This window comes from Mesoplodon bidens, assembly GCF_964165515.1.
Source record: "Mesoplodon bidens genome assembly, chromosome: 18".
NCBI lineage: Eukaryota > Metazoa > Chordata > Mammalia > Artiodactyla > Ziphiidae > Mesoplodon > Mesoplodon bidens.
In genome coordinates, this window is record NC_138175.1 from 46,391,189 (window position 1) to 46,408,847 (window position 17,659).

At 37.4% G+C, this 17,659-nt stretch overlaps 1 protein-coding gene across 6 annotated transcripts in view; it reads right to left on the minus strand.

The window, feature by feature from the left end:
- Positions 1 to 17,659, minus strand: part of ZNF569 (zinc finger protein 569) — a 60,235-nt gene that overhangs the window by 36,769 nt on the left and 5,807 nt on the right. Inside the window, exon 1 of one of the 6 annotated variants that reach the window (XM_081217825.1) lies at positions 5,739 to 5,794. The exons of the other annotated variants lie outside the window; for them this stretch is intronic. The gene's annotated coding sequence lies outside the window, so the exon portion shown is untranslated. Of the gene's footprint in view, positions 1 to 5,738; positions 5,795 to 17,659 lie in introns of those variants that run through there. 6 annotated transcript variants of the gene reach the window in all.

Genomic DNA, 17,659 nt, shown 5'->3' on the forward strand with positions numbered 1-17,659 from the left:
TAATTAGTCTCATGAGTCTTTTCTTCTTAATCAATTTAATGACAATAGCCTCAACTTTTCACTAATTTTTTTCCAACTCCTTATCAGCACCATTATTAATTTTAATGATTCTTCCCATTAATACTAATAGCCAGCCAAGTTCACCTATTTAAACAATCATTAACTCAAAAAATTATATATTACTATGTTAATTATATAACAAATATTCCTAATTATAACACTCACTGCCATAGAATGAATCTTATTTTCTATTTTATTTGAAGCAACACTAGTCCCGACACTTATCATTACCCAGTGGGGTAATCAAACTGAATGACTTAATGCAGGAGTTTATTTCTTATTTTATACACTAGTAGGGTCGCTTCCACTCTTAGCAGCACTAGTACATATTCAAAATATCACAGGCTCACTAAATTTTCTAATACCTCAGTATTGAACACAAGCAGTATCTATCTCTTTATCCAACATTTTCATATGACTAGCCTGTATAATAGGCTTTATAGTAAAATACCCCTTACAGCCTTCACCTTTGATTACCTAAAGCATATGTAGAAGCCCCCATTGCAGGATCCATAGTCCTTGCAGCCGTACTACTAAAACTTGGAGGCTATGGTATATTATGAATTACAACAATACTAAACCCATTAACAGATTTCATAGCATACCCTTTTCTCATATTCTCCTTATGAGGTATAATCATAATGAGTTCAATTTGTTTACACCAAACAGACTTAAAGTCACTTATCACATATTATTCTGTCAGTCACTTAGCACTTGTTTTTGTAGCCATTCTTATCCAAACACCTTGAAGTTATATAGGAGCCACTGCTCTAATAATTGCCCATGGCCTCACATCATTCATCTCATTCTGCCTCACAAATTCAAATTACTAACAAATTCACAGCCAAATGATAATTCTGGCCAGAGGTCTAAAAACATTCCTCCCACTAATAGCAACGTGATGATTACTAGCAAGTCTAACAAACCTAGCTCTACCCCCAACTATTAAGCTAACTGGAGCTAACTGGAGAACTATTTGTAGTAGTATCATCCTTCTCATGATCAAATGTCACCATTACCCTAATAGGAATTTCTATAGTAATTAGTGCCTTATACTCTCTATATATGTTAATCATAGCACAACAAGGCAAATATACAAACCCTATCAATAATATTAAGCCATCATCCATACGAGAAAATGCTCTCATAACTCTTCACATTTTACCTCTCTTACTCCTATCGTTAAGTCCCAAAATCATTTTATGGCCCTTGTACTGTAAATATAGTTTTAAAAAACACTGGATTGTGAACCTAGTAACGGAAGACTAAACCTTCTTGTTTACCAAAGAAGTATGCAAGAACTGCTAATTCATGCCTCCATATCTAATAGTACAGCTTTTTCAACTTTTAAAGTATAGTATTGATCCATTGGTCTTAGGAACCAAAAAGTTGGTGCAACTCAAAACAGAAGTAATAAACTTATTTACCTCTTTCACACTAGTTACACTATTTATACTAAAGATACCAATCATAATAACAAACACCAACATCTACAAAAGTAACATATATCGATCCTATGTAAAAACCACTATTTCATATGCTTTTATCACCAGCTTAATTCCAACAATAATATTTATTCACACAGGACAAGAAAGAATTACCTCAAGCTGACATTGAATTACTATCCAAACCCTTAAATTATCACTTAGCTTCAAACAGACTTTCTCAATAATATCTGTGCCAGTAGCATTATCTGTCACATGATCTATTATAGAATTTTCAATCTGATATATGCACTCAGATCCTAACATCAATCGATTCTTTAAATACTCCTTTTTCTTATCACAATACTAACTCTTATCACTGCTAACAATGTTTCCCAGCTTTTCATTGGATCAGAAGGAGTTGGAATTATATCTTTTCTACTTATCGGGTGACAACATGGATGAGCAGAGGCAAATACAGCCGCTCTCCAACCAGTTTTATATAATCGCATTGGAGATATTGGATTTATTATTATCAGTAGCATGATTCCTATTTAACTTAAATGCATGAGACCTACAATAAATATTTATACTTAACCTAAATCACCCAAACCTGTCTCTAACAGGTGCACTACAATTACTGATTTTCAAATAATGAACTTGAAGTTCATCTTGCCTTCCCAAGATGAATCCATTTGGTCACGATATATTATCTTTTTATATACTGCTAAATTCAATTTTTCAATTCAATGTTGAGGATTTTTGTTTCTAAATCTGTGAAAAATATTGGTCTGTAGTTTTCTTTTCTTGTAATGTTTGTCTGGTTTTGGTATCAGGGTAAACCTGTTTCATACAACAAGTTGGAAAGTGTTCCTCATCCTCTATTTTCTGGAAGAGTTTATACAGAATTGTTATAATTTCTTCCTTAGATGTTTGCTATTTCACCTGTGAAATTACTTGGGCATAGAGTTTCCTTTTTAGAAAGTGTTTTTTTTATTGAGGTATAATTGACATAGGTATACAGACACAATGATTTGATATTTGTATACATTGCAAAATGATTACCACAATAAGTCTAGCTAATACTCATCACCTTACATAGTTACAAAATATTTTTCTTGTGATGAGAACTTTTAAGATCTACTCTCAGCAACTTTCAAATATACAATACAGACTATTTTTAACTATAGTTGGCCTGCTGTACATTATATGCCCATGATTTATTTTATAACTGGAAGTTTGCACATTTTGACCCCCTTCACTCATTTCACCCCTCTTCCCTCTCCACCTCCCCGCTCCCCTCCCCTCTGGCAACCACCAATCTGTTCCCTATAGCTATAAGCTTGGATTTTTTGTGTGTGTGGGGTGGGTTTGTATTTTTAGATACCACATAAGAGAGATCACATGATATTTGTCTTTCTCTGACTTATTCCACTCAGCATAATGCCCTCAAGGTACATCCATGTTTTCACAAATAGTAAGATTTCCTCTTTTTTATGGCTGGATAATATTCCATTTATTTACATATCACAATTTCTTTATCCATTCATCCATCGATGGACACATAGGTTGCTTCCATGTACTGGCTATTGTAAATAATGTTGCAATGACTGTGGGAATGCATAAATCTTTTCACATTAGTGTTTTCTCTTCCTTTGGATAAATAACCCAGAAGTGGAATTGCTGGGTCATACGGTAGTTCTAGTTTTAATTTTCTGAGAAACCTCCATACTGTTTTCTATAGTGGCTATACCAGTTTCCATTCCCACCAACAGTGCACAACACAACACATCCAAACCAAAACTTATTTCTTATCTTTTTAAAAAAAATTGGTTCCTCCACTCTTCTTTAAAAATTCATTTATTTATTATTTTTGACTGTGTCAGGTCTTAGTTGTGGCACATAGGATCTTTCATTGCGGTGCACGGGCTCTTCATTGTGGTATGCAGGCTTCTCTCTAGTTGTGGCATGCAGGATTTCTCTCTAGTTGTGGCACGCAGGTTTTCTCTCTCTAGTTGTGGTGCATGGACTCCAGAGCATGTGGGCTCTGTAGTTTGCAGTATGTGGGCTCTCTAGTTGAGGCACGTGGGCTCAGTAGTTGTGGCACACGGGCTTAGTTGCCCCATGGCATGTGGGATCTTAGTTCCCCAAGCAGGGATTGAACCCGCATCCCCTGCATTGGAGGGCAGATTCTTTACCACTGGACCAATAGGGAAGTCCCTTATTTCTTATCTTTTTGACAATAGCCATTCTAACAGGTATGAGGTTATATGTCATTGTGGTTTTGATTTGCATTTCCCTGATGATTAGTGATGTTGAGCATCTTTTCATGTCCCTGTTGGCCTATTGTATATCTTTGGGAAAATGTTTGCCTATTTTTTAATTAGATTGTTTCTTTGCTATTGAGTTATGTGAGCTCTTTATATATTGTGAATATTAAATCCTTATCATATCAATCATATATCTATGATTTGCAAATATTTTCTCCCATTCAGTAGGTTACCTTTTAATTTTTTGTTGGTTTCCCTTGCTGTGCAAAAGCTTTTTAGTTTGATATAGTCCCACTGGTTTATTTTTGCTTTTGTTGCTTTTGCTTGTGGTGACATAGAAGGTTTTTAACCACAAATTCAACTTCATTATTAGATATACAGCTATTCAGGTTATTTCTTATTGAGTGAATTTTGGTAGTTTGTGTCTTTCAAATAATTTGTCCATTCAAATAAGTTAGTAAATTAACAGGCATAGAGCTGTGTGTCCTTTATTATCCTTTCAAGATCTGTGGGGTGTGATGCCCCATCTTTAATTCCTAATATTGGCAATTTGTGTCTTGTCTCTTTTTTTTTTCCCACAACCAGTCTGTCTAGAGGTTTAACAATTTTATTGATCTTTACTAAGGACCAGTTTTTGGTTCACTGATTTCCTGGATTGTTTTGTTTTGAATTTTGTTAAATTCTGCTGTAATCTTTAATATCCCTTTCATTTTATTTGCCTTGAGCTTAATTTGCTTCTCTTTTCCCTCTAGTTTCTTAAAGTGGAAGTTAGTAAAGATGAGCACTCTTTTTCTTAATTATATATAGCATTTAGTGCTATGAATTTCCCTCTAAGTACTGATTTAGCTGAATCCAACAGACTGTGATATGCTGTATTTTCATTCAAAGTATTTTAAAATTTCCAGTGAGATTTCCTCTTTGACCCTTGGGCTATTTCAAAGTGTTCTGTTTAATTTCCAAGTATTTGAAGATTAGCCAGTTATCATTCTGTTCTTGATTTATACTTTTATTCTGCTGTGGTCTGATAACATACTTTAAATGACTTCTACTGCTTTGAAATTATTGAAGTTTGTTTTATGGCCCAGAATATGATCTATCTTGGTGAATGTCCATGTGCACTTGAAGAAGGCATGTATTCTGCTGTTGCTGGCTGGAGTACTCTATAAATATCATTAACATTTGAACACTGAAAAACTGACATTGAACACTTGAATGTTGATTCATAAAGGTTTCTCAGGCCTTCTATAACCTTACTGACTTTCTGCGTCCTTTTTCATTGATTAGTGAGAAGACCCCCAACTATAATTATGCATTTGTCAATTTCTCCTTTCAGTTCTATTAGTTGTTGCCTCATATACTTTGAAGCTCTGTTGTTAGCTGAATAAACATTTAGGAATTGTTATGTCTTCTTAGAGAACTGACACTTCATCCCTGATATTATTCCTTGTTATGAAGTCTACTTCTCTAATATTAAAATTGCTACTCCATCTTTCTTTTGGTATTTCTGTGATATATATTTCTCCATTATTTACTTTTAATGTATCTATCTTTATATTTTAAATGGGTTTTTTGTAAACAGCCTTTAGAGGATCTTTTATCCAATGTGAGAAACTCCATCTTCTAACTGGTGTGTTTAGATAATAACATTTAAAATAACTACTGATATAGTTGGATTAAGATCTACCATCTTCTAAGCTATTTTCTACTTGCTCCATTTGTTCTGTTTCTTCACACACACACACCCCTTTTCTGCCTTGGCTTGGCTTAATCAAGCACTATTTATTATTCCATTTTATCTCTTCTATTGAATTATTATTTATACTTTAAAAAAATGTTAGTGGTTTCCCTAGGTTTTACAATATATATTTCTTATTAATCTGCATCTACCTTCAGAAAAGGCAGGCTTTATTGCAAGGCAAGCAAGGAAAGGTTTTTAAAGACAGGGTGAGTAAGAGGGGTGGGGGTGTATGATCAGCTTGTGCACCTTCTTCTGATTCATTGGTGGTGAGGTAATCAGGAGTCAATATCACCAATCTGGTTCCAACCCACCTGGGGTCAACTCGCTCATGGTCAAGCAGCAATTAACTTTTTCCACCTGATGGGGGTTTCATTATCTGCAAAACAACTCAAGGATGGCTCAGAATATTAACTACAGACCTTAAGGAGGAACTAAAGATCTTTGACTTTGTTTAATGGCTAAGCTATTATTTTTTCAAATTGCTTGACTGTTTCCCTTTGTTTTTGCATTTTCTCACTTCTCTGATTAAATGTGCTCTTTGGAACACCCCCCCAACACATCGGCATCTACCTTCAAATAATATGACACTGCTTCACTTGTAGTATAAAGACCACAACAACATATTCCAAATTCCTCCCATCCTTTGTGCTATATTCATCATATATTTCACTTTTACCTATGCCATAAACATACAATATTTACTTTAGATGATCACGTATCTTTTAGAGCAATTACGTATAAGAAAGGAAATGAATTTTATTTGTATTTCATTGATTCCAGTTCCAATGCTCTTCATTTCTTTGTGCAAATCCAAGTTTGACTGATATCATATTCCTTCTGCATCTCCTGTAGAGAAGGTCTATTGGCAGTTTTTTAAATTTAGTTATTTATTTATTTACTTACTTACTTATTTATTTATGGCCGTGTTGGGTCTCATTGCTGCACACGGGCTTTCTCTAGTTGCAGCGAGCAGGGGCTACTCTTCATTGTGGTGCTTGGACTTCTCATTGCAGTGGCTTCCCTTGTTGCAGAGCACAGGCTCTAGGCATGCAGGCTTCAGTAGTTGTGGCACGTGAGCTCAGTAGTTGTGGCTCGCGGGCTCTAGAGTGCAGGCTCAGTCGTTGTGGTGCATGGGTTTAGTTGCTCCGCAGCATGTGGGATTTCCCAGACCAGGGCTCAAACCCGTGTCCCCTGCATTGACAGGTGGATTCTTAACTACTGTATCACCAGGGAAGCCTGCAACGAGTTTTTGATTGTCTGAAAAGTATTTTATTTATTTATTTTTTAGTTTTGGCCACACTGGATCTTCATTGCTGCGTGTGGGCTTTCTCTCGTTGCAGTACACAGGCTTCTCATTGCGGTGGCTTCTCTTATTGAGGAGCACAGCCTCTAGGTGCATGGGCTTCAGTAGTTGTGGCTCATGGGCTCAGTAGTTGTGGCTAGTGGGCTTCAGTAGTTATGGCTCGCAGGCTCTAGAGTGCAGGCTCAGTAGTTGTGGCACATGGGCTTAGTTACCCTGCATTGGTTTAGTTGCTCTGCGGCATGTGGGATCTTCCTGGACCAGGGACTGAACCCATGTCCCCTGCATTGGCAGGTGGATTCTTAACCACTGCGCCACCAGGGGAGTCCCTGAAAAAGTATTTAGTTTTCATTTTTGAAGCATATTTTTGAGTGGTATAGAATCCTGTATTGATAGCTTTTCTCTTTCAGTACTTTAAAAATTTGTCTCCATTGTCTTCTTGCTTGCATGACATCTAATGAGAAGTCTACTGTATGTGATTCTTATCCTTGTCCCTCAGTACGTAAAGTTTATATTTTCTTGAAGTTGCCTTCAAGATTTTCTTCCTTATCTTTCTTTTTCAGCAGTTTAAATATGATAATGCCCAGGGACATTCTTGGTGGTCCAGTGGTTAAGACTTTGTGCTCCCAATGCAGGGGGCCCAGGTTCGATCCCTGGTCAGGGAACTAGATCCCACCTACCACAACTAACAGCCTGCATGCCACAACTAAAAGGTCCTGCATGCCGCAACTAAAGATCCTGCATGCTGCAATGAAGATCCCGCACGTGGCAATGAAGATCCTGCACAGCACAACTAAGACTGGAGCAGCCAAATAAATAAATAAGTATATTTTTTAAAAATATGATATGCCCAAAAGTGTTTTTTGTTTTTGTTTTATTTGTATTTATCCTGCTTGGTGGTCTCTGAGTTTACTGGTTTGGTGTCATTAACTTTGAAAAAGTCTCAGCCATTATTTCTTCAAATATTTCTTCTTCATTCTCTCTCTTAACTGAGATTCCAATTAAGCATATATGAAACTTTTTATACTGTCCCATACCTCTTGGATGCTGTATTCTGGCTTTTTTCACCCACTCTTTTTCTCACTGTGTTTCAGTATAGGTAATTTCTATTACTCTAAATTGAATTTCATAGATTCTTTCTCCAGCTGTGTCCAATCTACTAATGAGTCTATCATAAACATTATTCACCTCTGCTGTGATTCTGATTTCTAGCATTTCTATTCAACTTTTTCTTATAGTTTCCAGCTCTATGCTGAAATTACCCATGTGATCCATTATATATTAGTCATAGTTATTCTAAATTCCTATTGGGTTGTTCCAATATCTACGTCATATCTGAGTCTGGTTCTGATGATTGCTTTGGCTCTTTGAAGTGTTATTTCTTGCCTTTTCACATACCTTATAATTTTTTGGAAAGCTGGACACCTTGGGTAGTACAGCAAATATAAAGTTAAGTATTTCTTATGCTTACAGATTAGCATGCCTTTCCTTCTGCTAGGTTTTTAACACAGGGGATTGAGTCAGCAGATGGGTGAGGTTTAGGTTTTTCATTGCTGTGTTTACCTTCATTGTACCACAGGCTTCAAATTCCTCTAAAGATACCTGTGTTTAAGGTATGGGTTGGTTTGCCAGGCATGTTTACTCAATATACGTTTCTCCTTTGGCAATGAGTATTCCATCTGTGCTGTTCCCCACAGAGAATCTCATTATTTTTATTTGATGTTTATTATCCTCATGGGGGGTTGGGCAGTAGGGGTTGGTAGAGGAAAGCAGTGTCTTATATTCTCACTAAGCCTAAGTCTTAGGCAGGCCCCATGTCTCTGGGTCTTGGTTATGTATGTGGCTTTCATGAATGCTCTTGCCTCTCCTCCAGCTGTGTGCTAGGTCTAGCACATATTCCTTCCCCACTCCCAGAGGTAGTGCTTTTTTTTTCAGTTCACTTTCTTAAACTGCTATAAGTTTCCACCTGTGCCCTAAGGTAACAGTTTTTGTTGCTTTTTATTATACAAACTAAAGTTTTTATTCTGCATCAAAGATGGTCTATGCTGTTGTTCCTTTTCCCAAAGCAGCACCATAAGGAAAGATATCACAGGGTTCTCCTCCATCTTCACAGTGAGCATCTGGTGGGATTCCTGGAGGAAAAGCCTAACAGAGATTGAAAACTCCCAAATTTGCAACTCCCTCAGTGGCTTTATACACTTGCTGGCCCACATTCAACCTCTGACAAGTTGTTAAAAAAATTTAACTGTATCTTCTTACTGGCTTATATGGTGTCCGGCAGTATCCACCCCATGTGAGTGAAGGCTCAAGTCCTGTTTCTCCCAGAAGGCATCTGTTTTTCCTCAGATTTCAGGTTACTTGGTTGCCCTGTGACCTCAGTTCTTTGATGAGTTCAAAAAAAGTTGTTAATCTGCAGTTCGTCCAGTTTTTTCCTTGTTTTAAGGGTGGAGGCAGAGCTCTTTCCATCTATGTCCCTGAGCAGAAACCCAAAGTCCCTCCATTACAATAAACTTTTAAGAATTGCTCCACTTGGAAGGCACACAGCAAAAGTCCCTCAGCTTATTCTGGTATGGGGCCCCAAAATACCTCCCACATGAAGTTAGGATTAAGCTGGTATCTTAATGTTAAGTAAATTCGCTATGTTGGAGTTGCTGCGGCGAAGTGTTACAGGCAAAGCAGTAGCAATTGGCAAGGCGTCAGGGAAAAAAGAATAAATTTGGAGGAATTCAAAGTGGACTGACTGGAGAAATACTTTAAAAACAAATTCTCATGTTAGATGTTCTATTCATACCAAATGTTATTTTTCTTGTCCCTTTGTAAAGAACTTACTTGAGGTATATCCATTTGTTCAGTTTCTGAACTACTATGCATACTTCCCTCCTGAAATGAGCTTGGATACAGTTAAAAAACATTAACAACTTGGGCATCTGTATCATCATCGTCATTATCATCATCTCTGCCTGCTTGAATCCAAATTTTGCCAAAAACTCTAAAATCATTGACAGCCCCACCCCTGGCTGCATTTCCCAAAGCAATTCTCTAGATAGTTTGAGCTAACTTACATACTGGGGAAATGGCTCCATCGTGGATGAGTATTTTCTTTCCACCACCACCCCAAATTTTCCCTAGTCTTCTCTTTCCCTAGTCTTCCCATGTGTCCCTGGATTCCAAGTCCTAACATCCACTTGGCAACATATGTTTAAATCACATGGGAAGGGGGCACAAATTATGGTTATGTGCCTTTTAAAAGAAACACAGTGCACTTACTCCCTTAAAAGCTACTGCATATCATTTCCCCCTACATAGAAACCATTCCCTGATTGCTGATCAGCTGCATCTTTCACTTGACCAATGCCTTCTTGTCCTTAAGTCAAATTAAGAACTACTTTATCCAGGGAATTCCCTGGCGGTCCAGTGGTTAGGACTTGGCACCCACACTGCTGTGGGCCCAGGTTCGATCCCTGGTTGGGGAACTAAGATCCTGCAAGCCACGCAGCATGGTAAAAAACAAAAAACAAACAAACAAACAAAAAGACTACTTTATCCCTTGATCAGGATATCCCTCTATTGGATATATCTTACTCCTACATCCCATGAGCTTGCCCAACATTGGCATTTATCATTCTGCCATAGCATTTGTTGATTTGTCTCTCTCTCTAGGACTGTGAATCACTTATGGCAGGGACTACTTATATGGCTTCTTCATGGCCTAGCACAATAATTTACATTTCAAAGGGCACAGTAAAAGTTTGTGCAGTGCATTTAAAATAACTATGACTAATATGTTCAGGACTCTAATGAACAAATTAGGAAAATAGATAATGTAAGGGGAGAAATAGACACTATAAGAAAGAATCAAAAAGAATGCTAGCAATCAAAAATATACCAACAGAGGTGACCTAAATGGGAAGGAAATCCAAAAAAGAGGGATTATATGTATACATATAGCTGATTCACTCTGCTGTACAGCAGAAACTAACACAACATTGTAAAGCAACTATACTCCAATAAAAATTAATTTAAAAAATACACTAACAGAAATGAAGGCATTCAGGAAGAGGTAAAATTGTCATTGTATGTAGATGACATTATACTCTATATAGAAAACCCTAAAGACTCCACACAAAAAACTATTAGAACTTATAAATGAATTCAGCAAGGTAGCAGGATACAAGAGTAATATACAGAAATGTGTTGCATTTCTCTACAAAGAAATATCAGAAAGGGAAAGTAAAAAAACAAAATCCCATTTAAAATCACATCCAAAAAACAAACCACCTAGTAATGAACCTAACCAAGGAGGTAAAAGATTTATATGCTGAGAACCATAAAACATTGATAAAGGAAACTGAAAACGATTCAAGGAAATGGAAAGATATCCCATGTTCTTGGATTGGAAGAATTAACATAGTTTAAATGGCCATAGTACCCAAAGCAATCTACAGATTGAATGTGATCCCTATCAAATTACCCATGACATTTTTCACAGAAATAGAACAAATAATCCTAAAATTTACATGGAACCAAAAAAACCCAGAATTGCCAAATCAATCCTGAGGAAAAAGAACAAAGTAGGAGGCATAACCCTCCCAGACTTCAGACAATATTACAAAGCTACAGTAATCAAAACAGCATGGTACTGGCACAAAAACAGACATATAAATCAATGGAACAGAATAGAGAGCCCAGAAATAAAACCACACACCTACAGTCAATTAATCTTTGACAAAGGAGGCAAGAGTATACAATGAAGACAAGACAGTCTCTTCAGCAAGTGGTGCGGGGAAAGGTGGACAGCCACATGTAAATCAATGAAGCTAGAACACTCCCTCACACCATGTACAAAAATAAACTCAAAATGGCTTAAAGACTTAAATATGACATGACACCATAAAACTCCTAGAATAGAACATAGGCAAAACATTCTCTGACATAAATCACAGCAATGTTTTCTTAGGTCAGTCTCCCAAGGCAATAGAAATAAAAGCAATAGGGCTTCCCTGGTGGCGCAGTGGTTGAGAGTCCGCCTGCCGGTGCAGGGGCTGCATGTTCATGCCCCGGTCTGGGAGGATCCCACGTGCCGTGGAGCGGCTGGGCCCGTGAGCCATGGCCGCTGGGCCTGCGTGTCCGGAGCCTGTGCTCTGCGGCGGGAGAGGCCACGACAGTGAGAGGCCCGTGTACCGCAAAAAAAAAAAAAAAAAAAAAAAAGAAATAAAAGCAATAAATCACAGCAATGTTTTCTTAGGTCAGCCTCCCAAGGCAATAGAAATAAAAGCTAAAATAAACAAGTGGGACCTAATCAAACTTATAAGCTTTTGCATAGCAAAGGAAACTATCAACAAAATAAAAAGCCCACAGACTGGGAGAAAATATTTGCAAACAAAGCAACTGACAAGGGGTTAATCTCCAAAATATACAAACATCTCATGCAGCTCTTTGTCAAAAAAACAAACAACCTAATCAAAGAATGGGCAGAAGATCTAAATAGACATTTCTCCAGAGAAGACATACAGATGGCCAAAAAGCACATGAAAAGATGCTCAACATCACTAATTATTAGAGAAATGCAAATCAAAACTATAATGAGGTATCACCTCACACCAGTCAGAATGGCCATCATCAAAAAATCTACAAACAATAAATGCTGGAGAGGGTGTGGAGAAAAGGGAACACTCTTGCACTGTTGGTGGGAATGTAAATTGATACAGCCACTATGGAGAACAGTACGGAGGTTCCTTAAAAGACTAAAAATAGAACTACCATACGACCCAGCAATCTCACTATTGGGCATATACCCTGAGAAAACCATAATTCAAAAACAGACATGTACCACAATGTTCACTGCAGCACTATTCACAATCTCCAGGACATGGAAGCAACCTAAGTGTCCATCAACAGATGAATGGATAAAGAAGATGTGGCACATATATACAATGGAATATTATTCAGCCATAAAAAGAAAGGAAATTGAGTTATTTGTAGTGAGGTGGATGGGCCTAGAGTCTATCATACAGAGTGAAGTAAGTCAGAAAGACAAAAGCAAATACTGTATGCTAACACATATATATGGAATCTTAAAAAAAAATGGTTCTGAAGAACCTAGGGGCAGGACAGGAATAAAGATGCAGATGTAGAGAATGGACTTGAGGATGTGGGAAGGGGGAAGGGCAAACTGGGATGAAGTGAGAGAGTGGCATGGACATATATACACTACCAAATGTAAAATAGCTAGCTAATGGGAAGCAGCCGCATAGCACAGGGAGTCAGCTTGGTGCTTTGTGACCACCTAGAGGGGTTGGATAGGGAGGGTGGGAGGGAGATGCAAGAGGGAGGAGATATGGGGATATATGTATATGTATAGCTGATTCACTTTGTTATAAAGCAGAAACTAACACACCATTGTAAAGCAATTATACTCCAATAAAGATGTTAAAAAAAAGAACTCAGGGTTTCCCTGGTGGTGCAGTGGTTGAGAGTCCGCCTGCCGATGCAGGGGACACGGGTTCATGCCCCGGTCCGGGAGGATCCCACATGCCGCAGAGTGGCTAAGCCCGTGAGCCATGGCCACTGGGCCTACGCGTCCGGAGCCTGTGGTCCGCAGCGAGAGAGGCCACAGCGGTGAGAGGCCCGCGTACTGCAAAAAAAAAAAAAAAAAAAAACCAGAAAAAAAAGAACTCAACCATGTAAAAAAATAAAACTAAAAGTAGAGTTACCATATTATCCAGTAATCCCACTTATGGGCATATATCCAGAAAAGACAAAACTCTAATTCAAAAAGATACATGCACCCCATTGTTCATAGTGGCACACTATTTACAATACCCAAGACATGGAAGCAAACTAAATGTCCATCGGCAGATGAATGGATAAAGAAGATGTGGTGTACATATATATAATATATATATACACAATGGAATATTATTCAGTCATAAAAAAGAATGAAATAATGCCATTTGCAAAAACATGGATGCACCTAAAAACTATCACACTAAGTGAAGTCAGACAAAGACAAATATTATATATCACTAACATGTGGAATCTAAAAATTATACAAATCAATCTATATACAACACAGAAAATAGACTCACAGACATAGAAAACAAACTTATGGTTACTAAAGGGGAGAGGAAGCAAGGGAGGAATAAATTGAGAGTATGCATATAAAATAAACAACAAGGATTTACTGCATAGCACAGGGGACTATATTCAATATCTTGTAATAAACTATAACGTAAAGTATCAAAAAAAGAATATATGTATAACCAAAACACTCTGCTGTACACTTGAAACTAACATAATATGGTAAATCAACTATACCTCAACAACAATAAATAAATAAAAGTCCAAAATTTTCCAAAAAATATTTATATGGGAAAAAAGAAGAGGAAGCAAGACTGTCTGAAGAAATATCTGATTTTAGGGCTGGAGCAGGAAAACCACAAGATGAGCCTAGAACATCTTGTGCCAGAAATTAAGGAAGTGCTCAAAAACTGATAGGACCATGTTAAAAAGATGAAGAAACTGGCTCAAAGAGGTTCCCATTGGCCAAATTAGGGGCAATTTGAGCATGAAAACAGATATTTACAGTAATAAATTATAACCTACTGAATAAAATAGAATACATGAGCTCAACGTGATATAAATCAGTAGGGAGAAAGGAAAGCTCTTCCTTTGCACTATAATGCCAACCAATAAATGTAAAAGGAATAATATAAACATAAAACCACTTAACAACTGGAGAGTGGTTCAGACTGAAGTTGTCAGTGGAGGCTAAGAATGGGTAAAGTTTTGATGAAGAACAGGATTTTAGCACCATATTGGAACATTTTCCAACAGTTACAAAGAAAAATAGAACTTTACAGTGAAGATATCAACATGACTAGATGATCAAGGTTAACATCACCAGTGATGGGACTGAATGACATAATGAGAAAATCAAAGTTTGTCAGGAATACATGCCTGAGTCTAGGCATGAAGAAACATCCAGTGGAATCAAGTTGAGTGCCAGACTACAGAATATAAGGCCTGTATTCTTTTAAACTCTCGAGGACATGATAGACAGAATGACTGAGGAACTGTTCCAGGTTGGAGGAAGCCAAAGAGACATGACAACCAAATGCAATGTATGAAGGAATCCTGTACCTGAAAACTAAAAAAGACATTTTGAGGGGACTTCCCTGGTGGCACAGTGGTTAAGACCCCACGTTCCCAATGAGGGGACCCAGGTTCAATCCCTAGTCAGGGAACTAGATCCCACATGCATGCTGCAACTAAGAGTTCACATGCTGCAACTAAGGAGCCCATGTGCCGCAACTAAAGAGACGGCGAGCCACAACTAAGGAGCCTGCCAGCTGCAACTAAAGAGCCCACCAGCCACAACAAGACCCGACACAACCAAATAAAAATAAATAAATATATATATATTTTAAAGTATGAAGAAAAAGACATTTTTGGGACAATTGGCAAAATTGAAATTTGAACAGGTTCTCTAAATGGCAATCTTGTATCAATTGTTGATTTCCTGACTTATTGGGAGGTCCTTGTTTAGGGAAATACACACTGGAGTACTTAGGGGATGAAGGATCAGGTCTGAAGCTTGTAGTCAAATGGTTCAGAAAAAGACTCATTGTGTGTGTGTCTCTGTGTGTGTGTGTGTGTGTGAGTGTGTGAAAGAAAGACAGAGAGAGATATTAAAAGTTGGTGGGCTTCCCTGGTGGTGCAGTGGTTGAGAGTCCACCTGCCAATGCAGGGGACATGGGTTCGTGCCCCGGTCCGGGAAGATCCCCCATGCTGCGGAGTGGCTGGGCCCATGAGCCATGGCCACTGAGCCTGCGCGTACGGAGCCTGTGCTCCACAACGGGAGAAAGTTGGTGAATCTGGATGAAGGCAATAAGGGAGTTTCTTTGTACTGTACTTGCAAATTTTCTGTGAGTTTGAAATTGCTCTGAGATCATCTTTTTAAAATTAAAATTGCTTAGTGCTGATGGAACTCTAAAAAAAAAATGCCTTCAATGGACTCATCAGTAGACTCAACATGACTGAGGAAAAAATCAGTGAACTTGAAGACAGGTCAACAGAAACTTCCCAGTGCTCACTTCAGCAGCATATATACTAAAATTGGAATGATATAGAGATGAATAGCATGGCCTCTGCACAAGGATGACATGCAAATTTGTGAAGCATTTGGTATTTTTTAAGATGATGGGGGGCAGGGATAGAAATGTAGAGCTTTAGAATGCATTCAAACTTTGATTATTATCAACTTAAATTAGACCATTATAAATATAAGTGCGTTTATGTCAGTCTCATGGTAACCATTAACCAAAAATTTGCAGTAGATAACAAAAGACAGTGAGAAATGAATCTAAGCATACCAATAAAGAAAGTCATCAAACCACAAAGAAAGAGAGCAAAAGAAGAAAGGAGCAGAGGAACTACAAAACAGCTAAAAACCAATTAACAAAATGGCAATAAATACATACTTATCAATAATTACTTTAAATGTAAATGGATTAAATTCTCTGATCAAAAGACACAGAATGGATGAATGGATAAAAAAAAACAAGCCCCATCAATATGCTACCTATGAGAGATTCACTTCAGTTGTAAGAACACACACAGACTGAAGGGTCCATCTTTTTCCATGATGATATTCCATGCAGATGGAAACCAAAAGAAAGTTGGGATAGCTATACTTATATCAGACAAAACAGACTTTAAAACAAAGACTGCCATAAGACACAAAGAAGGGCATTACATAATGACAAAGGGGTCAATCCAACAAGAGGATAAACATTTGTAAATATATATGCACACAACATAAGAGCACCTAAATATATGAAGCAAATATTAACAGGTCTAAAGGGAGAAATAGGGAGCAATACAATAAGACAATGGATAAATCGTTCTGACAGAAAATCAATAAGGAGACATTGGCCTTAAATAACACATTAGACCAGATAGACTAAATAGATATATACAGAAATTCCATCCAAAAGCACCTGAATACACCTTCTTCTCAGGTGCACATGGAACATTCTCTAGGATATGATAGGCCACAAAACAAGTCTTGACAAATTTAAGAAGACTGAAATAATATCCAGCATTTTTCCCAACCACACGGTATGAAACGAAATCAATTACCAGAAGAAAACTGGAAAATTCAGAAACACATAGAGACTAAACAACATGCTACTGAATAACCAATGGGAACAAAGAAATCAAAAGCAAAATCAAAAATGTCTTGAGACAAATGAAAATGGAAGTACAGTACACCAGAACTTAAGGGATGCAACAAAAACAGTTCTAAGAAGGAAGTTCATAGCAACAAATGCCTATTTCAAAAAACAAGAAAAATGTCAAATAAACAATCTAACTTTAAACCTCGAGGAACTAGAAAAGAAGAATAAAAGAAGCCCAAACTTAGTAGAAGGAAGGAAGTAACAAGAATCAGGGCAGAAAAAAATGAAATAGAGACTAAAAAGACAAGAGAAAAGATCAATGAAACCAAGAACTGATTCTGTGACAAGATAAACAAAATGGACAAACCTTTAGCTAGACTCGCCAAGTAAAAAGAGAGAGGACTCAAAATCAGAAACAAAAGAGGAGATGTTACAACTGATACCACAGAAATACAATACAAAAGCTAAGAGACTATTACAAACAATTATATGCCCCAAAATTGGACAACCTAGAAGAAATGGATAAATTCCTAGAAACATACAACCATCCAAGACTGAATTATCAAGAAACAAAAAATCTGAACAGACCGATTACTAGTAAGGAGGTTGAATCAGTAATTTAAAACCTCCCAGCAAACAAAAATCCAGAACCAGATGGCTGTACTGGTGAATTCTACCAAACATTC